Source organism: Muntiacus reevesi, chromosome 10, assembly GCF_963930625.1.
Source record: "Muntiacus reevesi chromosome 10, mMunRee1.1, whole genome shotgun sequence".
In the NCBI taxonomy this organism is placed as follows: Eukaryota; Metazoa; Chordata; class Mammalia; order Artiodactyla; family Cervidae; genus Muntiacus; species Muntiacus reevesi.
In genome coordinates, this window is record NC_089258.1 from 34,953,455 (window position 1) to 34,979,730 (window position 26,276).

The 26,276-nt window shown below is 45.0% G+C and overlaps 1 protein-coding gene across 9 annotated transcripts in view; it reads right to left on the reverse strand.

Moving 5' to 3' along the window:
* TNC (tenascin C) overlaps window positions 1-21,649 on the reverse strand; it is a 99,793-nt gene extending 78,144 nt beyond the window's left edge. For 2 of the 9 annotated variants that reach the window (XM_065946481.1, XM_065946480.1), the window contains exons 1-2: window positions 21,306-21,649; window positions 4,144-4,278 (exon numbers count right to left, since the gene is read on the reverse strand). The gene's annotated coding sequence lies outside the window, so the exon portion shown is untranslated. The remainder of the gene's footprint in view (window positions 1-4,143; window positions 4,279-21,305) is intronic. The other 7 variants (XM_065946479.1, XM_065946482.1, XM_065946483.1 and 4 more) reach the window with 7 other exon arrangements.
* Between the last annotated feature and the right edge of the window lie 4,627 nt (window positions 21,650-26,276).

Below are 26,276 nucleotides of genomic sequence, written 5' to 3' on the forward strand. Positions count from 1 at the left end.
AAGAACGATAGATGCTAAAACTGACAAATCTCCAAGGAGAGTCTGTGCAGTTTTCAAGAGTTATCTGCTCTAGAATCAGCCAAATACTGTGGATTCTGGTCCTGCCACTGGCTATTCATTTGAATCTAATGGAATTGTCAGTTTCAAGGTCAAATATGGTTGGGTAGGGGCAACCACATGTGACTCCATCTAGTACCTTTGAACTTAGATGTGTCATACTGCCTCTGTGAGCCTCACCTTGGGGCTTCCCATGTGGCGCAGTGGTAGACAATGCCAGTGGAGGAGAGGCAAGAGACACAGGTTCGATCCCTGGGTCAGGGAGATCCCCTGAAGTAGGAAACAGCAAACCACTCCAGTATTCTTGCCTGGAGAATTCCATAGAGAGAGGAGCCTGGTGGGATGCCAGTCCATGGGATGGCAAAGAGTTGGACATGACTGACCACACACACACACACACACACACACACACGACCCTCAACTTTCTTGTTTGTAAGATGGCAATACTCATAAGAACCCCACGATAAAGTTCTTTCAACTGAAAGTGAGAAAAAAGAGAGATCAGATGGGATCACACATGGGGATATTTAGGACAGTGGGTGACAGGAAGAAGGTCTTAGTTAGTAGCTGGCGTATTGCTATTTGTGTGGTGACTTGTGTCTTTTGTTTGGAGAAGGCAGCTTGTGGAAGGCTAGTCTGAAGGATGAGGGATTCCTGAGAGAATTTTGGGGAGTCAACTCATGCCCACTGTTTGCTTTCTCCTTGGAAATGCATAATTTTTAATCTTTCAGTTTGTTAAGTGACAGAGACACGCTGAAATCCTTAGGAGAAGAGGAGGAGGCTGGGTCTGGAGTCCTGGTTTTCCTCCTCACCTATGTATTCTCATTTAGGAGCAAGAAAAGCAAGCCCACTTGCTCTCTGCTGGCAGGTCTGGGCCAAGAGGCGGTGCTGCCACTGGGATGGTTGTCCACGCTGCCCGGCCAGGCCTTTCTCCACAACAGACTGCCTGTGGTTTAGTTTTTCAAGACACTGCTGCTGACGGGAAACGTTTGGCTCAGGTTTTCAGTACTTTCCATAGACACAAACAGACATTGGATTGGAGCATCTAAATCAGACTTCAGAGGGAACTGAAGAAGATCACCATGTCCTTGGTGGCAAATCTGAGGCACCCACACACATCCTTAGCGTGTACGTGGCAGACACTGCTAATCGATGCCGACACACTTCCTTGGCGCTCCACTTCACAGTTAGACGACTGTACACTTCAGGCAGCCACAAGGAGCTGAGTAAAAGTAATACATGCCATGAAAGAGAATGCCTGGACAGAAACACCTGAAGAGGTTCACTGGCTATTAGTGTAAAGCAAACATTAAATCCCAGATATCCTACCTGTTTTGTCAATGAATTTGATTAAGGTTTACCTATTTTCTGAGACCCTTGGGAGGCCATCAACAAAAGTGTATATGAAAGACTTCTAGTAATTCTCAGTCTGAGGTCACTGTAATGGTCCCCAGAAAGAAAGATCTGCAGTGGGATCTTAGAGAGCACCTGTGTTGAGATGTTTAGATTTCATGGTCCTGTAGGATTTCTTCAATTGCCATCCATCCATTCAGCCATCCAATTACATATCTTTTTTAGTATGCCTTTATTAAGTACCTGCCGTGTGCCAAGCCCTAAGTTAAGCATGAGGGGTACAAAAGTGAAGAAGATAAGCATGTTCTCTATTATCAAAAAGCTTACAGTTTCCTCTGGGGAGGTCATGAAATAGAATTGACTTTGTTTTTTATGCATTTACAATGATTATTTATTGATAGTCACATTTCATTGGAAGAACCGACTTTAAATCCTTGTACTGTGGATTGAATATATGTGATATTCTTAAGTGCCCCAGCACACTCTAAGCCAGTAGCAGGAATAGAAATGTTAAGCCTCTTTCGGAAGCTGCAGTTAACTTATAATGTGCCTCATGATATGTTGGGTGCTGGGGAAACTAAGCAGCTTAGGACCTCTTCTCTATCTCCAGAAATCTCAGAAATTAGAACATACACAAGGTTCAGTAGCAGTGATAGTATGAATGAAGGCATTGTGAGAAGAGGCATCACGCTGAGCTTGGAAGTTCACAGAGGACTTCCTGGAGGAGGAAGAGCTTAGGATCCCCAAATGCCAATTGTAGAGGCCTGGTAAGATCAAGAAAAGATTGAAATGATGACAGAGATAATAAAAAGTAATAAACTCTCATTCACTGAGTGCTTAATTGCCAGAGCTTGTGCCAAGCATTTTAAATCTCCAGTTTAAATTCTTACAAAGTGATATGAGGTGGTATCTTTATTCTCACTTTGCACATGAGGAAGCTGAGACAGAGAATAATTGAGCTGCTATGCCAGTTCAGACAGTGATTAGATAGTGGAGTCAGAACTTGAACATGGGTCCATCCAAGTCCAAAGTAAGTACTCTGAGCCACTGTCTTATAAAGTCTTTTGTGCTGGACCAAGGGAAGGGGTTATGATTCAAGACCAAGCCCAGGCTCTGTCTATATAACCTCCAAGCACCTGGCTTGAGGGGGAGTACTATCAGGATCCTGGAATTGGGGCCTTAAGATGCCACAGAACCTGCCAGGTCTGTAGAAAGGAAGGATGCTGACAGACATGCTGGAGATGCTGTCAAGCTCAGCTATCACTGAGGAAGGATTTCAGATGCCCTGAAGTCTCCTCAGTAGTCCTTTTCCCATCTGAGCAGGCAAATTTCTCTATCCTTAAACATCCAGCTCCAAAAAAATCATCTATTATTAGTAGCTTTCTCAGGTAACTTTTTTCCTCTTCTGAATTCTCTGAGTATTGATCTGATATTATTTCCATCACATGTCATTCTACAAATGATTTGGGTAGCTTTATCATATATGTATATCTTCCTCTTTTAGAGCAATAAGCAAATTCTATCTTGTACTTACATTCAACTAAGCAGTTCATCTCCATACAGCTAGGCTGTGTGTGTACTGCAAGCCCCATGAGGGCAGGAACCATATCTGTGTCATTCATCTCTTAATACCCAACACCAAGTATTGTGTCCTGAATATCATAAATGCACAGTACATTTATATTTGAATAAAATATAGCAAAATGTATTTCTTGATTGAGCTTACATACAGTTAGCTGATGCTTATTTTCATGGAATTAATGAACAAACAAATAATCTTTGTTTCATAACAGCCATAATGTAATTGGCTCTCCTGTGATCTCTTTTAAGGCACGACGTATCGAGGAATTCATTATAGCTCCACTCCTGGGATTAGTTCATATTTCTCATTCGGCTATTCAGTGAGTTTGTATCAGTTCTATGTGCCAGATGCCACAAGCACAAGTGTTACAAAAAATATCCAAGACAGACCTGACTCTTTCCTATGAGATTCTAATCAATACCTCAAGAGTTCTGGAGGCCCCAGTACTGCCTGCTTTCTGTCTGACTGAAGTATACTCAGCTGGACCTTTGGCAGGAGGTGGACTTCACCAGGCCTTTAAGATAGTGTAAAACTCTGATTTCAGTGCAAAGGCAGCACCCTGGGTAACTAGGAATCCTTCCAGTTTCACTGTAGCGTCATTTGTTAAACTTAGGTCACACTCTCTCTCCTTTTGTATTTTGAATTTTCATTATTTATTTTTAAGCTCCTGGAGGTTGGAAGCTCTCATGGGGCCACAGAGTAGCACGTGCTGTAGTCTGAAAAACTGCACAGTGAGCTGCGAACCACGCTTCTGCCAACTGCTGTGGGCGAGTCACAGCCACTCTTGGGGCTGCAGACTCTCCTGAGAAATAAGGAGTCGTGTCTGGTTTCACTTCTAGAGTCTCTTTTGTTCTAGTGACATGTGGTCCATTGCTGATTCGGCAATATTTCTGCTGGACCTAATTTTGGATTTCATTTTTTTAGACCCAAGTCACACGGCCAATATTAAGAACCGCCCCCCACCCCCGCCCAATCCTGAGTGTTTCTTTCTTTAGAGTTAGGCCTAAGTACTACAAGTGCTTCGTGGCTTCCTCCCTCCCATCCCTTGAACATACGTTTCATTACCAACCAAGTTAAGCCCACAAATCTTAATCCGTAAAGTAGTTCCACCCAGACACAATAATGAGATTCATACTTGTGGTTTAGTATACCTAAGAAAAGCTCAGATGAAATATGACTGGATCCATTGATACATTCAGACCACAAACTGCCTTGGTATGGTCTGGTTTCAATTTTTGAAATAAAAATTCTGCAGAGCACTTGCTTTCTCTCTCCTATTTCTTTGCCTAGACAGAAAAGAAAATAAAATAAAAAAAGTGGGTCTGACCACGTGGCAACAATATAGGTTCCTATAAAGTTCTGGAAAACTGTTTCAAAAATAGATTTGAATTCATTTCCCAGTAGAACAATGACCTCCTCTGTTTCGGCTTTCATCCAGAATTTTAAGAAATCTTGTTGACTCTTGCACAAGTATTGGAAAGTGGGTTCCTGAACTCTTGAACAAGGTACGAAAATAAAGAGATTTATCTAGGAAGGACAGGTGATAGATGTACTCACAACTCAACCCTAAAAAAAAGAAACTTTTCTAAAAAGAGCTTCATAACACAGTGGCCTCTGTGAACTTATTATAGCCACCCAAGGCCACAGATGGAGCCTTGAGAGGGGCTATGGAAACTCTTAAGGGGAATTATGTTGGGAGAGAGAAAGAAATTGTCTTCTCAGTTAGGAAGACCTGAAATCAAATTGTTTACCTGCCAGGAGCCCTTGACAAGGTCCTATAACTTTTCTGAATTGTGGTTTCTTCAGTGTAACAAAGATTTTTTCAGGGTTGGAGACAGAGTGTGATAAGGAGTTATAAATGCCTGGTGAATTGATAATAAGTGCTACCCAGATGTTAGTATCTATTCTCCTTGTCTCTCCTTTTCCTTCTTGTCCTCCCCTATTAGGAAGCTGTATAACACTGAACATATATGTATTTTTTTTAAGAAATAATAATATTGTAGAGGTCACTCAAGTATTGGTTAAGAGGCTGAATCTGGTTTGAGATGACAAGTTTCAGTTTATGTGTCAATTTCAATCAGCTGATAATGGCTGCCTGGAGCCACTTTGAGAAAGATTCTATGGCCATGTTTGAACTCAAGGGAAAAAGGTATTGTGATGGATTAGCAATGTCTGCCGCGGGTATACAAGTGGGGGCTGGTGTTAGTATGTGTGCAAATATTTGGCATAGCAAGACTACCTAGCTTTGGCAGTCTTTTCCAACCCAATGCGCTGATATTTAAATAGATGGAATGCAGCTTGACTGATGCCTGTGTCAGAGGGAGCCAGATGGAGTCACTGATGATTATAAAAGCCTGTATGAATCAACTTCAATAAAGTCCGATACATTCTGATGAAAGTTGACTCCCGAAATGGAACTATGCCTCCAAGACTAGAAGCAGGAAACTAGACTCTCGGAAAAAAACTCAAACTACTGTAGTAATTAATGAGTATGATCCCAGGCAAGGCAGACATACCTTCATTGTCTACTTTTTCTTTCTCAAAAAAGGGGTGATTTAAATGCTACAATAATAACTAAGATGGATTGAACATGTTTGAGCCAGGAACTGCCTAAGGTGTTCTGTGTGTATTATCTTATTGAATCTTCTCCAAGACCTTTGAGGTAACTGACTTTATTTTCCTCAGTTTATAGATGAGGAAATAGAGGCTCACACAGCTCAAGGTCACAAAGCGAAAAAGAGGAAGCAGGGTTTAATTTGGGTGGACTGACGCATGAGTCAGAGACTCCATTTCTAACCTTTGGTTTTGCAGCTTTCCTTTAATGATGTCCAGGAGTGGTTTGCATGACTGAGCTAAAAGGACTAATTGCAAAAGAACTCAGTGATAAAGGTCCAGAATAATTACTGGCAATGAAAGACCTTTATAACTTACAGAGAGAACAGGAGAAGCTTCACATAGCCTGAAAATTGAGATTATTTCCAACCCTTGCCTTGAGTTTAATCTAGCTGGGTAACTTTAAACAGCATTTTCTAGAGTGTTATTTACAACATGTTGACAGTTATTAACGCAAAGAGAAGAGATTCCTAATTCAACCTACTTGGAAAATGTTATTTTAAACCAAACAAATTACCCCAGGCTTCTTTACTTCAGGATCTTCTAGGGTCTTTCATATGTTTGTGTTTATCTGAAATCTCCAAGAAAGGGAACATTCATAGTGTTTCCCAAACTTACTTGATCATTCTGTTTGAAGTATGTCATAAGTTTGGTGGCACAGAGTGGGAAAGTGCAGATTTGGAAGCAACCTTAAACCTTCTCCTCTTCCATTTCCTTGTGTATCAGATGAGGGTAATGACGTGCCCAGTGATGACTGGTCCATGGTAAGTGTGTAGCTCCAGGATGGAGCCACTGTGGCAATTGAACATTTGTCTTGGGCCAGGAACTTTAGTGATGCCATTTAACTTTGACACCAACCTCACGACTTAGGAAGCACTGTTTGTATTTTACTGTTAAGAGAACGGAAGGCTTAAGGACTTCCCTGGTGATCCAGTGGTTAAGAACTGGCTTTCCAATGCAGGGTATGCGGTTTTGATCCCCCGTCAGAGAGCTAAGATCCCACACGCTGTAGAGCATCTAAGCCCATGCACCACATAATGAGCCCACACGCTCTGGAGCCTGCGCACCGCAACTAGAGAGAAGCCCACATGTGACAAAGAAACCATGAATAAATACTAAATCGACTTTAAAAAGAAGAGAGAGAACTGAAGATCTGAGAAGGTTAAATAAGTTGCCTGGTCAGTAAGCAGTTGACTCGGAATAAAGAACTGAGTCTTATAATTCCAAACCTTAGGCTTTTTCTGCTATACTACGTTATCTTTTGCAAAAAGATTCATTGTTCAGTTTAATGGTTTAGTATTCATGCAATAAATATCAGCAGGAAATCCGCCATCGTTGATATAAAGAGAGTTACTGAAATTCTAAAATGGGACTGCTTGGGAAGGTGATATTGGGGATGTGGGGTGCACGTAACTCTTATACAGTTTTGAACTTGAAGGGAAGGCACAAAGCCAAATGAGCTATAGTATCTATATCTCAGGCAAATCTCTAAAGCCCCTGGAAACAGCCTATTCTCCATGTGTCTGGCCTGGAGAGAAAGCGAGTAAGTGAGAGGGAGATAAAGTGAGAAGTAGCAGATGGGGGGGGGGGGGGGCTTAAAAATCTCTCCTGGATGAAGATTGGGCCTCATGCTATGTACTTACCAAAAAAAAAAAAAAACCAAAAAACAAAAGTATAACTTCTGAGATATTAGTTAAGACATGAGAGCATTTTAGAGGGTCTAGGAATTACAGCTCTTATTTTTGAAAGAATGGACTTACATGAACAAATAGACTGATAGATAAATAAGGAAACAGATGGGGTGGGGGAGGGAACCTTTCCATACAGGATAATTTAGTTCAGCATATACTTGGGCCACCTGATGTGAAGAGTCAGCTCGCTGGAAAAAGACCCTGATGCTGGGAGAGATTGAGGGCAGAAGGAGAAGGGGGCGACAGAGGATGAGATGGTTGGATGGAATCACCGACTCAATGAACATGAGTCTGAACAAACTCCAGGCAATAGTGAAGGACAGGGAAGCCTGTTGTGCTGCTGTCCATGGGATCGCAAAGAGTTGGAGACGACTTAGCAGCTGAGCAACAACAGTAGCCTAGAGGTCAAGAAATTTAGCCTGAGAGACATAAAAGTCAGAGGTAGTCAGGAGCAAATCAAGGCTGGATTATACAAATGAATAACTTTTCTATCATTTTTCTAAGCGTCCTTTAGGTATAGAATTTGGCTTCATATTCTTGGAGGAAGACTTACTAGATGAACCTTTATTTCTGCTTCAGTTTCTTCATTCATATAAATATAAAATATCCAGTTTTCAGCATTGTAATGATTGGAAATTACATGTATAAATTGAATACACTGAGTAGTCAGTAAACTTTTTCTTAAGTAAATATGTTTGACTTTGTAGCCAGATGGTCTGTCACAACTATTCAACTCTACAATAGCAAAGTAGCCCTAATCATGACACAAATGAATGAGCATGGATGTGTTCGAGTAAAACTTTATTTACAAAATAAGGTGTCACCCCATAGTTTCCTGATGCTTTCTGGAATATAGTAATTAGTTAATAAGTGATGACCTTATTATAAAAGCAAATACAGATTGAAATGGGTAAGATGGAAACTAACATTTTGTTGAGTGTGCATGCTCAATAGCTTCAGCTGTGTCTGATTCTTTGCGACCCGATGGACTGTAATCTGCCAGGCTCCTCTGTCCGTGGGATTTTCCCAGCAAGAATACTGGAGTGGTTGCCAGGTCCGCCTCCAGGAGGTCTTCCTGACCTAGGGCTCGAACCTGGATCTGCATTAGCAGGCAGATTCTTTACTGCTGAGCCACTGGGGAAGCCTGTTGCTGCTTAGTCGTTCAGTCATGTCTGACTCTGTGTGACCCCATGGACTGCATCCCTCCAGGCTCCTCCATCCATGGGACTCTCCAGGCAAGAATACTTGAGTGGGTTGCCATTTCCTTGGCAGATTCTTAATGCCGAGCCACTGGGGAAGCCTACTATATACCTATTTTGTTCCAAGCCTTATACCAGCTGCTTTTTAAAAACATGTAATCATTTATCTTGTCATTTGTCACGACAACCTGTGAAACCAGGTATTAATAGACCTATTTAGAAGTCAAATCTAGACTCAGGGAGCTTCAGCAACTGACGGAAGAGGCAAAGGCACTGTTGGACCCTGATTTGCCACTCTAAAATACGTGTTTCCAACCACTACGCTGGGGTGACGGACCAAGAAACTTGCTGCAGTTCATATAAGGTGAAAACTGAAATCAGCACTTCTTGATAAGGGGAGCAGACGCCGTCAGCTTCCACTTCCCAGAGCTTCGACAGCAAGCTGGTGGCTGTCCGTGTGTAAGCGCAGAAATATTTGACCTGTCTTTCTTTCAGAGCGTCTGGCTGGACCTCGAGTTTCATAACCCCCCTCCCCACCCCCCTTGGAGAATGCTTACGCCAAGGTGTATTGTTTGCAAATGCTTATTAGATGCTAGACAGATGTTGGCAAGTTTTATTTGGCCTGAGATGGAGTTCCAGAGTCTGCTGAAGCCTGGCTGCGCTCACTGACCGTCTTAGCCAAAAAGAGCTGCTAATTAGAGTGACGCTCTGCTTGTCTCTACCTCTGGAACTAGGTTTTCCCACTCTGAGTCTGCCTGTTTCAGCCTGAGTTTGTTTGGCTTTTTACTATAGATCTAGAGAGCAAATTTACAGTCCTTTTATAATCTACGAAGCCTGGTACACCAATGCAGAGTTTACCAGACTATGTGCTAAGACGTTCTTAGGTTGCTGGGCTAAGGGTTAAGGGTAAGGATTAAGAGTGTGGCTCTGGCATTAGAAAGCTCCAGGTCTGAGAGTGGGAAAGGATGTTTGTGTTCAAATAAGTCTGAAGGTACTAGGTTAAATGAAGCTGAACATTAATTGCAAAATTAATTACAAATTACAAAATGTCTCACCTCATGCACTCTCCTACCTCAAATCTCCCAGTGGCTTCCTATCACAATGAATAAAATCCTAACTCCTCACTACTGCCTACAGAGCTCATATCCTGACTGCATTCAGATCTCTGTTCAAAGGTCACCTCCATGCCTTACCGTGGTTAAAAGAACATCCCCCCTCACCACCAGCTACTGTCTGATCCCTTGCCTCGTTTTAGACGTCTTCTCAGGATGTATCTACTGGAGACGGTAGTATAAGTTTGATTTCCTTTTGTTCATCTACCTCTTTCACCATAAGTTCCACAAATAGAACGACCTATGTGTCTTGTTTTCTGTTGTATTTCTAGCCCTTGGAATTACATATTGAATGAACACATGAGCCATTAATTTCCAAGAACAGGACGGTGTCAAGTGTTCTCCACTCTTTTGGCCACAGACACTTTTTAAACTTATTTTTTTAACTTTTTTTTTTTATCCTGGAGTATAGACTATTAACAGTGTTGTGATTGTTTCAGTTGGAGAGCAAAGGGACTCAGTCATACACATACATGTATCCATTCTCCCCCAAATTCCCCTTCCATCCAGGCTACTGCGTAATATTGAGCAGAGTTCCCTTGCTATATAGTAGGTCCTTGTTTGTTATCCATTTTAAATGTAGCAGTGTGTACATGTCCACCCCAAACTCCCTAACCATCCCTTCCCCCCTCCCTTCCCCCTGGCATAAGTTCGTTCTCTAAGCCTGTGAGTCTGTACGGAACACTTTTTTGAGGTGCATCTCATGGGGAGACTGTCCCACTGGACACACTTTGGGGAACTGCTCCTCTAGTGCAGCCTTATTGCCAAGAACTACTTCAATGATAGATACCAAGAGCAGCAATAACAATAGGATGTTGATACTGAGTGTATTTCTGGGCTAAGCAATGCAGTTGCTCTATATCATTTAATCATCACAATAACTTTATGGAGTAGGTGTTACTAATGTTTTGTCTTTAATGCAGATGAAGAAAATGAGGCTTAGAGCAAATAGCAAGCTCTCAGACCTGGAGCTTTCTGATGCCGGACCCATACTCTTAACCCTTACCCAGCCCTTTCCCTGGGCTGTGAATTTCTCCATGCGCTAAGACAGAGAAATTCCTTATCTTCATCCCTTCTCTGCCCTCCCCTTCCTCCCACGAGTTGTAGACAAGTCCTTGCTATAACTGCCAGATTTTCCGCTCTCTCTAGTGACTCAGCCTCAGATCCCTAGACAGGCCTCCTCTGTCCTTGGTACTGGTTTTTCAAATCCCAGGCAATGCAAACTTTGATCCTGGGGGCCACCTCTGAAAGCAAGGACATTCCCTAAAGTCTGCATCCTGAGACGGTTTCCTGTCCCAGGGCTGGGCTGGCTTCCCCCTGTCATGTATTATGACATCACTTTGCATAGTTGAGAGCCTAGAGGGCTAAGCATGAAAACAAGTTCAAGTTTTAGACTTTCTGAACACGCTCTGGTGAGGAAGGGAAATCCAAATCTGGAACACAATGAATTTTATTCCAGTTGTATTTGATTTTAGAAAAACTAGATAGACAGATCCTTCTTTTTAAAACTTTAAAGGAAGAGTTGACTTATGAGCGGACGAGAATCCCATGATGATAAAGTGATGATAGACAGTAACATGCCATGGAATGGGATGACAGCAAAGGGACATTCACTCTGTACAGAGGAGGTGGGTCCTGAACTGAATTTTAACAAAAGAATATGAGTAGGTGACAAATACAGGAAAGGACATTCTGGGAAACAAGGAATGGCATTTGGAAAAACATAAAAAGCGCAAAGTGGTTGGTGTGGAAAGCACAGATTACAGCTGAAGGTACAAGGTTCATTTGGAGACCTGGGCCAGATCACGGGGAAAACTGATGCCTTTCTAGGGATTCTTCTGTGGCCAAAAGAGAATCATTTGACAAAAGCTTTATGCCTGGGAATCTTGATTTCTATGATCCAATGTTGAGGGACAGATTGAAAGGGAAGGCTGGGTAGTAATAGGGAAACGCTGCAGTCATCCATCTGTGAGACATCACAGTCTGAGCTAGCATGATGATGGGGAGGGTGGGAGGCAGTGAACTGATTTACAGGTCAGGGTGGTAGAGTCCAGAGAATTGGTGTATGATGGGATAGTAACAAAAATGTGGAAAAAGAGAAGGAGTTAATCCTAGAGTTAAGTTTTCATTATAATATCTGCTAAGAGAGAAACAGGTCAGGGGAGGGGGACGATGGGTGAGTTTCAGTTTGGGTCACTTTGACTTGTCTTGCCCTTTAGTAAAATGCATTTGAAGTCATTCCTTGGAAGATCCTACCTTGGGGTTATATTCAAGAGGACTCATGGCTCTCCTATGACATCTAATGCAACATACCAGGCTCCACCTGGTATTGAATGGATAAGAAGTTTAAATAAGACAAAGTCCACACTAGTGTTTACCGTAAGTATTGACTGCTCATCACTATGAGAGCAGGTGGGCTGGATGAACTTACTGATAAGTTGTTAGACATTGGTGACATTGGAGTGATGGAGGCAGTAGCAGGTGAATAGCAGGTAAAGGATCGGCTCCAATTTCTACCTCCTGCTGTTTACATTCTTTTGTAATTCCTTGCAACGTGTGGGATGGCTAGAGACTTACTTCAAACCCATGGAACGTGGCTAAGATAATGTGATGTTACATCCACTGTTAGGCTACTCAAGATTGTGATATCTATCTTGTTTGCAAGTTCTCTATCTCTCTTGCTGGCTTTGATGAAGCAGCTATGCTGGAGGCTATGCTGGAGTCTATGCTGGAGAGGCCCACGTGGCAATAAAGTGAGGGTGGCTTCAGACCCACAGCTAGAAAGGAACTGAATCTAGCCAACAACCACATAAGTGAGCTTTAATCATTCCCCAGTTGACCCTTCAGACGAGACCCCAGTCCTGGCCAACCCTGTGGTTGCAGCCTCATGAGCAACCACGATGCGGGACGTCCATCTAAGCTGTGCTTGAAATCCTGACCTACAGCGACTTGCAGGATAACTAATGTGTGTTGTTCCAAACGATCAAATTTTGTGGGAATTTGTTATGTAACGACAGATCGCTAATACAGAGGACTCCTTGGCTCAGCCCATGTGCTCTAAAGCTGTTCAGGGAATAAAACCCTGCTGATTTTTCCTTTCTAAAGAATGTATTAGCTCTGACACTTTTTATATTGCCCCCCTCTTCCAAGAGCATGAGTTAGAAGACCTCAGATTCAGTGCTGGCCCTGTTGCCAATTGGCATGTGGTCTTAGAAGGACTTTTTCCTTTTCCATGTCTCCATTTCACCATCTTTAAAATGAGGGAAGATAAATTATGCCAGCAATTTCCAAAACCTTTTGTTTTTCCTTGGCCGTGGAACTCTTTCATCACATGACATCTCATGAGGAAGCTAGTGCCCCAAAGAGATGAGTGGAAGGGTTTTAGAAGGAAATAATGCCATTGGCAGCAACATGAATAGACCTAGAGATTGTCTTACTGAGTGAGGGTAAGTCAGAGAGAGAAGGAGAAATAGCATATGATATCCTTACATGCAGAATCTAAAAAGAAATGATACAAATGAACTTATTTACAAGACAGAAGCAGACTCAGAGCAAAACTTAACGGTTGCTGGGGAGACAAACTGGGGAAAGAGATAGGGAGCTTGGGATGGACATGTACACACTGCTTATTTAAAATGGATAGCCAACAAAGACCTTCTATATAGCACAGGGAACTCTATTCAACGTTATGTGCCAGGCTGGATGGGAGGGGAGTTTAGAGGAGAATGGATGTATGTGTATGTATGGCTGAGTCACCTGAACCCATCACAACACTGCTAATCAGCCACACTCTACTATAAAATAATTAAAAAAAAAAAAAAAAAACAGTGGAAAGGCTTTGGTTGAAATAAGGCTGAGTGATTGGCCTTTCCACCTCTACCTGGCCGCCCCTAGAACACCTTGGAGGAGCCTCTCAATTCTTTTATCCAGGACCCGGGCTTGAAGGCTACCAACAAGCCCTTTTAGTTTCAACATTCTATGGGCTGAAGGGAAATTCTTTTTAACCCCCCTCCCGCCCCTGCCTATCAATTGGAACATCCTCCTGTGGCATCTCTGCATAGGGCTACCTCTATGCATCCATGCTAGGACCCAGGACATAAGGACCTCAGAGAGCAGACCACTTCCTTGGGGGCAGCACTGCAGGTGTCTCTGCCCACTGCGAGCCGCCTCCTGTCGGCTGATGGAGGTGCATTTCTCCTGTTCCATCAGAGCTCGTCAGGTATGTGCTCCTCCCAGCTGCCTCTTCCCTGGGTGGGCAGTCATGGCTTCTTGGCTGGAGGTCCTCACAAGCTTCATTGCTGTTATTGTTGGTGGTGGTGGTTGGTTGGTTTCTTGCTGCCAGCCTACCAGACCAGATGCAGGTAGGGTCTCTGCTGAGGGTCTCTGACCCTCTTCCTGAGGGTCTCTGGCTGGCAGGGAGTCCAGTGTTGCTCTAAGTTCTCTTGTGCTGGCTGTGGTGCGTCACTTTCTGCAGCAAGGTTTGCATATGCTTATTGCATGGCATGCCTAGCAGAGTTCCCCAGGGCACTGCCAATAGCCAGGCTTTCCCTATGTGGCATCCGTAGGCATGGAGCTAGATCCAAAATATACTTGCACTTGCACTCAATACTCAATCTGCTTTGAACCAAAATATACTGAATTGCACTCAGTATTCAATGTTCCATCTCTTTTTTTCCTCATGTGTATGTGCATGTTCAGTCGTGACCGACTCTGCAACCCCATGGACTGTAGCCTGCCATGCTTCTCCATCCATGGCATTTCCCAGGCAAGAATACTGGAGAGGGTTGCCATTTCCTCCTCCAGGGGATCTTCCCGATCCAGGAATCAAATCCACATCTCCTGCATTAGCCAGCAGGAGAAGCCTCATTGTTTTCCTGCCTACCACCAAGTATGGTTTTATCCTGAACACATCCCTGGGAGATTAAATTTAAGTTGTCTGATATATCTCTCTGTCTAAAGTCTACCATTGGAAATTCTTGTATTTGTGTTAAGCATTACTCTCTCTATTGAATACTGTTTAAAAAGGTGACTGTCCTTCTACCAAGTAGCCTGTTACCTCTAACCTCTTTACTCATCTGAAAAATGGAAGTAATACCTGAATGTCCAATGACACAGGGAGAGAAGCCCCGTTTGGGGAGTTCCTGGAGAAGAATACCAATGCCACCACCTTCTACTTTGTGCAGGTGATAATCTTTTGTGGCCTCAGTTACTTAGCTGTGAAATAATATTTGGTTGCTGGGAAAATCTGAGAGTGATACACAGAAAATTTATTTTATACTTTTGTAAATGTATGAGAATCCTGCTTTATCAGAACCGTGTCTGGCATGTGAAAATGCTTCTGTCACCATAGGACCCAGTTCAGAAGCCAAGCGGTGTTGTGCTTTTTGTTCACTTCCATTAGGACAGCAGAGTTTCTTCAACAATACTTTACGGAGGGCCTGCCACCGGCCAGCAGGTGGCTAAGCTCTGGGAAGGGTGAGCTTCCAGCAGACAGGGTTCCCGCCTCCCTGATGACTGTCCTCAACGCTGTACAGTCAGGTGGTGGGGGGAGGAGACCATCAGGGCAGTTATGATGCACAGAGGTACGTGGGGAAGGTGCAGAGCTCTTCGGGAACTGTCAGAGGGGTGTGTGAGCCCGCCAGCATGGTGAGCGTTTGCTCATCTGGCAGCAGGGGTGAGGCCTGGATCAGGCTTCACCCTCCTGCGGTTTCCAATCTGATAGGGGAAACATGCGTGTGCATGCATGCTAAGTCATTCTAGTTGTGTCCAACTCTTTGAGACCTGGTGGACTGTAGCCTGCCAGGCTCCTCTGTCCATGGGATTCTCCAGGCCAGAAATACTGGAGTGGGTTGCCATTCCCTCCTCCAGGGGATCTTTCCAACCCACAGATCGAACCCATGTCTCCTGAGGCTCCTGCATTGCCAGGTGTATTCTTTTCTGCTGAGCCCCCACGAAAGCCCCAAGCCACTGGTAATAGGCCCTAATAAATGACTGCAGAATACTACAAGGAAGGGGGTGGTGGTGTAGTTGCTCAGTCGTGTCTGACTCTTGTGACCCCATGCACTGTAGCCCGCCAGGCTCCCCTGTCCATGGGATTCTCCAGGCAAGAGTACTGGAGTGGGTTGCCATGCCCTCCTCCAGGGGATCTTCCTGACCCAGGGATCAAACCCACATCTCTTGTTTCCTGCATTGACAGTCTGGTTCTTTACCACTCGCGCCACCTGGGAAGCCCCTAGGGGAAACATTTTATGCTAGAAATCACACACTACTTATTTCGTTACAGTTTCTGCAGGGAGTGGGCCCTGAAGGAATGAGCTGGAGAGAGCAGCCGCAGCCACCTGCTGAAAACACTAGAGTCTGAAAGACACATCTCTGCCTCTTTCTGGGCTCTGCTCTCTGTCCACCTCGTTTGTTGTCAGAGATGAATAGAACTTCAGTGTGGACTGTGACGGTTATATCCACGTGCTCAGGACTTGGAACCGCCTTTGAGTTCTGACTCCGGCAATCACTATCTGCATGGCCTTGGGGAAGCCACTTACACTTTTCCAGACTCGGGTCCCCTAGGTTTGAACTTAGAGGCATTTCTACTTGCTGGAAGCAATTGTTGCAGATTAAATGGCACAATGCCTGTAGAGTCCTCAGTAAATATTAGTTATTACCATTGTCAGTCCCTCCTAGAACTTTTTGGACATGTTCATGTAGAAGTTAGTAGCTGCCGACTCACCTTCTCCAGGGTAACAGTTGATCAATGGTTAATTTTGAAACAAGCCGTCTACTTTCAGAGCTTCTGAAATATTTCTGGCTCTTGACAGAGGGGAGGTTAAAGGACCATCCAAAGCTATTTGAGTTACCATGGCTGCATAATTAAGGGCCTGTGAATTTCAGGATATTTAAAAAATCTGAAAACTTGGCATGAAATGATTTTTTTTTTCATTTTCACTCACAAATAGACTAAAAATACACATGAAAGGGATTTTCCATTCCCGATCTGCTTTCAATGTGGGCATCTGACTTTTTTTTTCCATGATGGAGGGTCAAAGGGAGTGATGAGGTGCTGAACTTACGTTGCTGCTGAAGTTAAGGAGAGACCAGAAAAATGAGACAACAGAGGAAGGAACAGAAAAAGAATTTCTAGGCTTCAGGGCATAACTAAAATAAGCAGTCTGGTCACCAGGGTGAGAATCAGGTAGGCATGTAGGTGTGTACAGTCCCTTGTGAAAGTAAGGCCACCGCTCTTCGCTTTGGATGGAATTATGGTCTAGAGTTTATGGGAGTTTAGAGGGGCTTTCCTTCTTGGAAAGGAATCTTCATCTAATGCTTCCCACATGTCAAAGGTGTGTATACTGGCCTGGGATTAGACTCAAGGGGATTCCCTGTGATCTCCTCAAAGTGAGATGTGATGGAATCATGTTGTTTTTTAGTCACTAAGTTGCATTCTACTCTTTTTTGACCCCATGGACTATAGCCTGCCAGGCTCCTCTGTCCATGGGATTTCTTAGACAAGAAAACTGAAGTGGGCTGCCATTTCCTTTTCCAGGGGATCTTCCCGACCCAGGGATCATACCTGCGTCTCCTGCATTGCAGGTGGACCCCTTACCACTGAGCCACCAGGGAAGCCTGGTGGGCTTTTAGTGGGGTTCTAAAAGGCAGGATGAAATAGAGGCTTGATGCAGCCAAGGAGGGCCTGAGGACATAGACCGACATGGGGAACGATGGAAACACCCAGGGAAGAGGGGTCGTGGATGAGCACACCTGAGGGGCTGTGGTCCAGGACAGCATCACGTACACTCACCTTCAGGATGAGGCTTGGAGCAGCTGCTCCACAGGAGACAGCAGGGAGTCTGAGCTCGACCATAACCCAGGGGAATTCGTGGCTCAGAGCTTACAACTATTTCCTGATCTCCTGGGATTCACTGCCCCAAGGTTGGGCACCCTGACTTCACTTCATCTGCTAATCAGCCCTTTTGGAAACAGATGTTCTCATTTACCTGGCTCTCAGAGAGGATGCAGGTATAGGTAAAAGCCCTGCTTTCCCAGTCAGAGCTCCCACCTGTCCAACAAGGCAAAGGGCGTGTCTACTTTTCTAGGATGAAACCCGGCAATAATGACCTGACCGCTGCCTCTAGGGTCATTCTTCTCTCTCCCAGGCATGAAATTTGAACGTTTCTGTCTCCAGGCAGAGCATTTCAACACCAGGAGCTGACCTTTTCTGAGCACCATGAAAAATGATATACGCAGGGCTATTCTGCAAAATCAATAGACGCCAAAGCCAGCTGAGGGCTTCTCTGCCACCTTGGCCAACCACTAAAAGACATCCTTCAGGGTTTCATGGAAGTCTGCCCAGCCTGACTGCTGGAGGTGATACAGCCTAGTGGAAAAAATAGTAGGGTGTTGGTCCAAAAGTTTGGGTTCAAAGCCAGCTCTGCCCTCACTTATGGAAACCCTCTGATGCATCATTTCAACTTCCTTGGGTCTCAATTTCTCTGGCCATGAAATGGGGCCAGTAATTCACAACTTGCAGTGTTGGAGTGAGAAATCAATGAGGAACCAAAGGCAAACCCTCCTATCACATATGTGATATATAGTTCCGCATAACTATTTTGAGTGTGTGTGTGTTTTATCATCACAGAGGGCTTGTATATGGAGTTAACTTAAATGTCTGTTCCCTACTCTGCATTCCAAACCACCGTGACTTCAGCGTGACTTGTGTATTAAGCCAGGTGGATACTTTTGCCTCTAAGAAAGCATGGCTGTTTGTAGAAATCCAAGGGGAGGTGAGAATAGGTGTTCGCAGTCCATTGTGAGCATTAGAAAGGGTAGGATTAAGGGGGATATGTTTTTCATTCTGTCAGCTTGAATTCCCTTTCCAAATTCCATTCTGGTTATATGATCAGGCTACTGCTGTATTTATGGGTGGCCACAGTCTGGCTGGAGGGGCAGATTTAGTCAGAGAGAACTTTTATTTTTTTCCCTTCTAAAGGCAGTTCAAGAAGCAGCAGCATTCAGCAGGAATGTGGCCGAATGGGTCCGATTTGAGGGTCGTGGGGACCTGGGTCTGAAATAAGACTCCATCCCTCTGAGATCTGTGACTCATTCTCTCTGCTTTTCGAGGTTTGTCCAGTAGGTATGGTCCCTTTCGGACACATGCGGGTCTTCAGTGAGATGAGGTATACAAAGATTTAGAGAGTGTGTTTTGGCTGTTGCTGTCATGACAGTTAATTAAAAACTCGTACTTTACTAAACATATAACACCCTCCCCCTGCCCCCCCGACCCCTGCCCTGCCCCGGCATATATGTCTATCTACTGTGTTACCTGGGAAACTTCTTGGAATTCCACTGGATCGCGAATCCTTGTCAAGGCACAAATCCTTGTCAAAGTGCAGAACTGCAGCCTCAACATACACTACTCGGCTTCCTAATTTTTAACTGTATTCTGCGTGTCCAAGATTCTGCGGAAGTGTCCCAGGGGCTGAGGGCCCTGGGGTGAGTTTTGGAACCCCCAAACCTGCTTCAATCAAATCGGCCCACATTTACCTACTGTATATCAGGATTTTGCCAGATTCATTTCCATTTCACTTAATGAATATTTCCACTGCCTTTTGAAAACCACTGTCTCAGAACACTAATCTTGGCCAAGTCCTTGCAAATTGATAAACAGGAAAACCAAGGAAAACCTCCATTTGTTGAGCTCTTACTTGCTATAGCAAGTTTGATATATATTATCTCAGTGAGAGTCACAAGAGCCCTATGAGATACAGATGGTTCTCCTCTCTATGGATGATAAAGCCAGTGTTTGGAAGACAGGTTCCTTTGGGTGAGGGAGGGAGTTGGTGAAAGGAGATAGGGGAGCTAGGTTTTTCAAAGCATAGAAAAAAAGATGTTAACATCTGAAGAGCTTGGCAACACACTTCTCAATTCTTATCCAGTTCACACTGCTTGTGCAAATCAGAGAATAGGCATATTCATTTTCTTCCCCCAAATGCCATCACCTCCCAGCAACACACAGTTTCAGTGCGCAGGCACTTCTGTCTGCTGCAAAGGGCTGGATGCGCACAATGCCAGCAGACTTCCACAGGTTTCAACAGCACCCAGCAAAGCCTTCCCCCACTCCTGAGTTAGCCTCGCCACATCTCAGGACCAGGCAGGAAGCTGGCTGGGGCAGGCAGCAGGTTTTATTTCTAAAGCACAGATGGGAAAACACCATCAAAAGGGGGAAAGTTCACAAAAACATGAAAAAGAGGCATTCATTCTTCAAGGGAGGCTCCCTGTCCCGCTCTCCTTCTGGATGGAACACATTCCAAGGCAGCAGCATGGTACTTTATAACCGACAGCTTCAGAATCCACAAATGCCCAAACTCAAAACCTGTGCCTTCTGGCATCAGTGCTCGACATTTTACATCCAACCCAGGCTGCTCCCTTTTTTCCCAAGCTGTGCCAACATAACCTCCAGCTTGTAAAATGCAGCCAAGAGTCTGACCTGCCAGCTAGAGAGGTGCCTTCAGACCTGGTGGGACAGAAAGTCAGGGAGCAGGAGTCGGGGTGGGGTGAGGAATGCACAAGAAACAATCCAAGATCGGTTCAGTGCCTTTTTTACTCCCAAGGTGGTAGCAGTTTGGGGCAATGACAGTGATTACCTAGACTTCCAGTTCTGGAGCCCTTGCTCCTCCAATTTCTTTATATTTCATTTCCTTATAATGACAACAGAAGTTATTGTCCCCATTTTAAAGAAGTGAAAACTGAGGCTCAAAGAGGTTACATATTTTTACCAGGGTCCTGTGTGGTGTGGCAGTTATGGGGACACTAAAGGGATCCTTGGCATCAAAACCCACGTTCCTAATCCCCTTACAACACTGCTGGGACCAAGAGATCCCCCTGTGTTCTTTCCAGTCTGCCAGGGGAGCTGTGCTTCCCATCCCCAGGGGCAGTTATTTCTCAGGGCTTTCTGCAATGAGAGGTGGGAAGGGAGAGGTGATTCTAGAAAGTTATGGGATGCTGCTGACTCTGAGCACCTCAAACATACCCAGGTGCCCAGCCCAGGGATCAGGAGGCATCCTCGATCAGGAGGCATCCTTGGGGAGTCCCCCGGCCCTTCAGAGTCTACCGCTCCCGACCTGTAGTCCACACTTGTCCATCTGACGTTAGGAGTTACCGTCTCTGTTCACCCAGCCCGCATCCCTTCCCAAGTCTGACCACAGGGTGGATGGCGTAGGGATGATACACAACTCTTTGTAAACTGTAAAGTCGGGGTCGCTGAGATGTAAAATCTTATTGTTCTTCTACCATCTTCTATGAATCTCCTCCTAACCTACCCCATGGAAAGGCTACGAGCAAACTCCACTGTAGAACTCTGCCACCTTAAAACCCTCAAACAGAAATATTCACAGGTGAGTCAGCCAGGTGGCCAGTGAAGAGTGAATTCCTACTCTCCCTCTGAAGAATGGCAGCGATAACAACTTCCTAAAAAGTTCCCTGCACGTGGAACTCTTCATAGAACTGAAACAAGCAGACAGAAATCTCCAAGACTGGAAGGGGGCAAGTAGAAAACAAGTCAAGGTGCATCGGATCATAGCCAATACATCCTGCCAGCAACCAAAATAAAGCCAAAGTTTTATCATTTAGGAAACCACGACCCACTTGGTACCGGAAATGCAAGCAGTCTATCATAGTGATCTTTGGTAATGGGGTGAAACAGACTTACCTTTCTGGAGTTGGGAAAGTCCTAGATTCTTGAGGGAACCAGCTCCACGGAGCAAGTACCTGGATGTGAGCAGCGGGGCTCCCTGCCCGCGGCCCCCCGAGTCCCCCAGCCCGTCTTTGTGCGGAGGACCGGCGCGCGGAGTGAGTGCCTGCGCGCGGGCGGGCTTGTGACAGTAGGCAGGCTGCGGCCGGTGCAGCCAGCTTTGGCTGGCTTTTATAGCGAGCTCCTTCCTCTGAAATGGGACGCCTCGCCTCCAGACATCCTTTCCCACTTTTTCAGTTGGTGAATTAAAGGAACAGCCCTCCCAGCGGAACAGCGTTAGCTCATGAAAGACGCACTCGCTCCCTGCTCTCTGCCCGGGAGAGAACCTATTTGCATACAATTTATTGCAAAAGTAGGAATTCCCTTTTCCCTCTTCTGCCCCCGACCGGGAGCAGCTGTTAGTAAAGTGTGACTTTTGCTTTTGCTCCCCCAAAGGATTTTCTGATTGTGAGACAGCAGCGCAGGGAGCGAGGGGGAACTCTGGCTCTCTCCCCGGGCAGGCTGGAAACGTGGCAACAGGACCCCGGCTCGCCAGCCCCGGGTGCTCCCCGGGCAGCAGCGGCTCAGTGGCACCTTGGAGAGAGCGGAGAGGCTGAGCCGAATTCCTGGAAAGAGGAGATAAAGCCTTTCCAAAGCCTGGGCTGTTTGGGGTTTCTGGGGCCAGCAGAGAGATAAGGGATTAGTTCCCAGCAGGTGGGAACAGCGCTGGGCACACAGATCAGTTCCCAGCCTCTTTTGCGGGGGGGAGGGAGCCTTGCCCAGCTGCTTAGAGGCAGTGTTGTCTCAGCCCTGGTTTCCTAGAGGGGAGTAGCTTTTTGACACGTTCATGCCCTGTGCAGTGATCCTGTCTTCTAAGCTGGGTCTTCTAAGAGAGTTCCCTGAGGTTTCTTCTCAATTGCTGAAAGGTATCCATCATAAGAAAAAAAAAGTAGCTAGTTAATCTTTGAAACATAAGCTGTGTCTTTGCTCTCCAGCCTGCTGTGGATTCGTTCCAAGCTCTGAGTCACTGGTGAGTTTGGTGGTTAGCATGCAGTGGGGATCCTCAGGGCACACACGGGCACGGGAGGGAGCGGGGAGGCGGCCAGGCCAGGGCGCCCAGGCTTGAGCTCGTCAGGGCTCTTAGTACTTTGGGGGATCCTGGAGGGAAATGAGGCACCACTTAAGCTGTAGCTACTGCCAGACCCTCCTTTATGAAGTCTGTGTTCGGTGTCACTCAAGGTGCTTTATGGACACTGCTTCATTACATCCTCTAACCAGAAATTGTAATAGGCACACCTGCTGTCCCCTTTTTACAAAGAAACTGAGGTTCTGAGAAGCACTGGAATACACCCTGGAATACACTGAAATGCCAGCCCTGGGCTCCACAGTTCTATTACACATTATAGCCCAGGAACATTGTTCAGATGATATTTAGACAACGTTTTATGCCCTGTTAGATTGTAACACTGCTTGTATAAAAAATCACTGCTGTATTTGTATATGGAAGCTGTGTTTCTTTGTTCCGCAGGGCTAATTCAGAGATCCTTAATTTTCTTAGAATTAAGCACTAATAACAGAGATTTCAATAATTCACCTGTTTTCCGTACTGAAAATATCACCCCACACTTATCATTATTGCTGTGGGCCTCCGTTTCCCTATCTGAACAAAGTGGAACGAGTTAGGTCATTCCTATGGTCTTTCTGGCCCCAGTATTCTAGAATTCTTTGCTTCATTGATCTTCCCAGATGGCAAGAAAGCCCATAAATAGTCATGTCATTAGACAGTTCATTTGAACTTTGAACCATTTTGGCTGATTCAAATGTTGGTTGTTTTGGAAGTTTTTAATTCTGTGTTTTAGCAAAAACGTATTGTTGTAGCATGAGGCTATGTATTCTTACCATTATTGAGTGCTTCCATTTCTCTTAGCTTTCCAATGTCTGCTCGGGGGTAGGGAATACAATATTAGAATAGTATATTATAAATGCTATATGGCATAAAGACTATCTTTACCTATAATACATAATCAATACATATTTGTCACTGCCTGCATATTTAAATGGGACAAGAGTGTGTGCTGTAAAGCTGGGTGATACCTCTGGCTTCTTCTGGGAAACTCCCAAGCCTGGCCCCCCATCCTTGTAGTGACTTTGCTGGTGAGTCAGCAGTAAAGAATCCCACTTGCCAATACAGGCGACGTGCATTTGATCCCTGCATTGGGAAGATCCCCTGAAGAAGGAAGTGGCAGCCCGCTTCAGTATTCTTGCCTGGAGAACTCCATGGACATAGGAGCCTGGCAGGCTCCATGGGGTCGCCAAGAGTCGGGCTCGACTGAAGCGACTTGGCACGCATTACAAGTGGCTCCCCCAGTTGCAGGGAAGAGAAAAAAAGCCAAACGTAATCAAGCTGGTCCTCAAGGCAGGAAACAAGCCGGTGGAACAAACAAATAAGAACATTTTAAGGCATTAAGTTAGCTGTCATAGAAGTATATTCCAGTAACATAAAAATGAGACGTTTAGCTTTATTTGTGTATTTTTAAAAGAGGCTACTTATAAAAGGAGTTTTCTCCAAAGCCTTTGTGGTATCTTAAGCCATACCTTGGCTTTTAAGTAAGAGGAACCCAGATAAGACACTTGTTTTCATCTTTCTCTGGGGCTTTTGCAGCCCCCCTTCCAGGGAAATGGGTCTGCATACACCATATGCTCTCCAATACCTGAACCTTTGCTAATGGTACACTCTGCCTGGAATCTCCACCTCTACCTTCGCACATCAACTTGGCATGCAATTTGGATCTAACTTCACCAGGAAAGTGTAAGAAAGTGTTTATTGCTTGGTCATGTCTGACTTTGTGACCCCCCCCCCCCCCCCCCCCCCGGACTCTAGCCCTCCAGGCTCCTCTGTCCATTGAATTCTCCAGGCAGGAATACTGGAGTGGGTGGCCATTTCCTTCTTCAGAGGATCTTCCTGACCCAGGGATGAAACCCAGGTCTCCCACATTCCAGGCAGAGTCTTTACCGTCTGAGTCACCAGAAAAGCCCAACTTCACCATGGGGCTTTCTAGATGTCTTCCACAAGAAATGCTTCCATGCACCATAGCCTGTTATAACTCTGTTAGGGCATTCATTGCCTGTGCATGGTATAACTATATGTGTATATGTCTAGTTTCTTCTCCTATTCACTAGTCTTCCAGAGGACAGTAGTGACATCCGCTTTTTCTTGCCTAGCAGAGAACCTTGGGGATTGTAGAAGCTCAGTAAATGTTTATTGAATGAAAGAAACCATGGAGGAACAAGTGAACATTTGCCATGCTGTGTTTTATAATGAAATTCTTCTTGTTTCACTCTTAGAAGAGGGAAACTAGATTGCCCAACACGTCCATTTCACAGATGAGGAGAGGGGGCCTAGGGAGGATAGATGACTTACCCAAGGCTACCTTGGCTGTGTTCCATGTAGATTGTCATCAAGGTCAGACTGGAGCAACCAAACCATGTTAAACATTACAGCAGAAGATGTTGATGGAATTCATAACCACTCAGCCTCCTGTTTGACAGAGGCAGCCCCTCTGGGCATCCCACCTCTTATGGTTGCATTCTTCTCCCTACAGTAGCACTTTTCCCACATGAGCGGGTAGAGTGACTACGTGTACATCCCCTCTGCACGGAGTCCTCAGCCCAAGCCTGGTTTTGGTGTTGCTTGTTTTCTACCAGGTTGCCAGTGGAGGATGTGGTTTGGAGGCTGAGGGTTATAGGGGTTCACCTCAGGTGAAATCATTCTCACTTACTTGAAGTTCTGTTAGATGCAATACATTTTTTTTTCCTCCGAGATAAAACATCCAGTGAATGGAATATTGGCCAGGACCAGCGCTATCTGAGGAAGCTGAGTGACCATTTCTTTGAGAATCCTAGTATTCGCTTCTCATAGGACCCCTTGACTCCTCTACTGCTCCCGACTTCCTCCTCCTCTTCTGGGGATTCATCTAATGTGTTAACTCCTTCCAAAAGTCCCACATGACTCTGTATTTGCCAGAAGTCTCTCCCGAAACAGTGAAGGAGCTCCGGTTCCACACAGTGGGCTAGTCACTCCATTAGATGCCCTTGTTTGGGGTCAGGGTTCCCTGACTTGCTGCCTGCAAGGCTTTATGCAGTGCTCCTCCTCTCCATCTCTTCTCACTTCTTAAACAACAGAAGACAGAAAAGCTCAAGGACATCACTGGACAGTGAGTGAGGGGCAGGACCGAGGAGAGCTTCCCTGCCTGCTGGAATACGGCGAATCAACCAAACGTAGGTTGTCTGGTCAGCAGGGCAAAGTGGAAAGAGCTTTGGTTTAGGCTAAGTTTGAGTCCTGAGGCTGCAGACCTTACTGTGTGACTCTCAGCGAATCTCCTCTCTTTTATGGCTCTCAGGGTACCGGTTACCAAATGAGAGATCCCTGAGGATGTTAGCAATGTAAAAATGTTAAGTAAAAAATTCAGAAAATAATTTAGAGGCCTCTAAGCCTCTGTACCTTCCCAGCCCCTTAAATAACCTGCCCTGGACTTCAGCCTCACGGCAAGTTCCTATATTATTTTTTCAAGATTTACTTCTGAGACAGTTTCCATGACCTTACCTTCAGAGAGAAGGACGCCTCAACCATGTTCATTATATTATATTAGATTTTTTATTTTTAGTACATTGTATACTGGCCTTTTTTAGCTCATTAGGTCATAAATACTTTGAGGGTAGGCCCCGTACCTTTCCACATGCTTACTAACAGATCTGCCTGTAGCCAGCATCTGTTTGTTGTTGGCACCTATGCCATACCCCTAGTTAATTATTTTGAATATTGCTCCTGCATATCATGGTTTTCAGAATGGCTTCTGATCTGTAGCAGAATTTTTAGGTAAACCATAAGCTTTCTTGAAATGATTTCTTAGGTGATGAGAGCCTTTGCCTTTATTGTTATCACTGACTTAC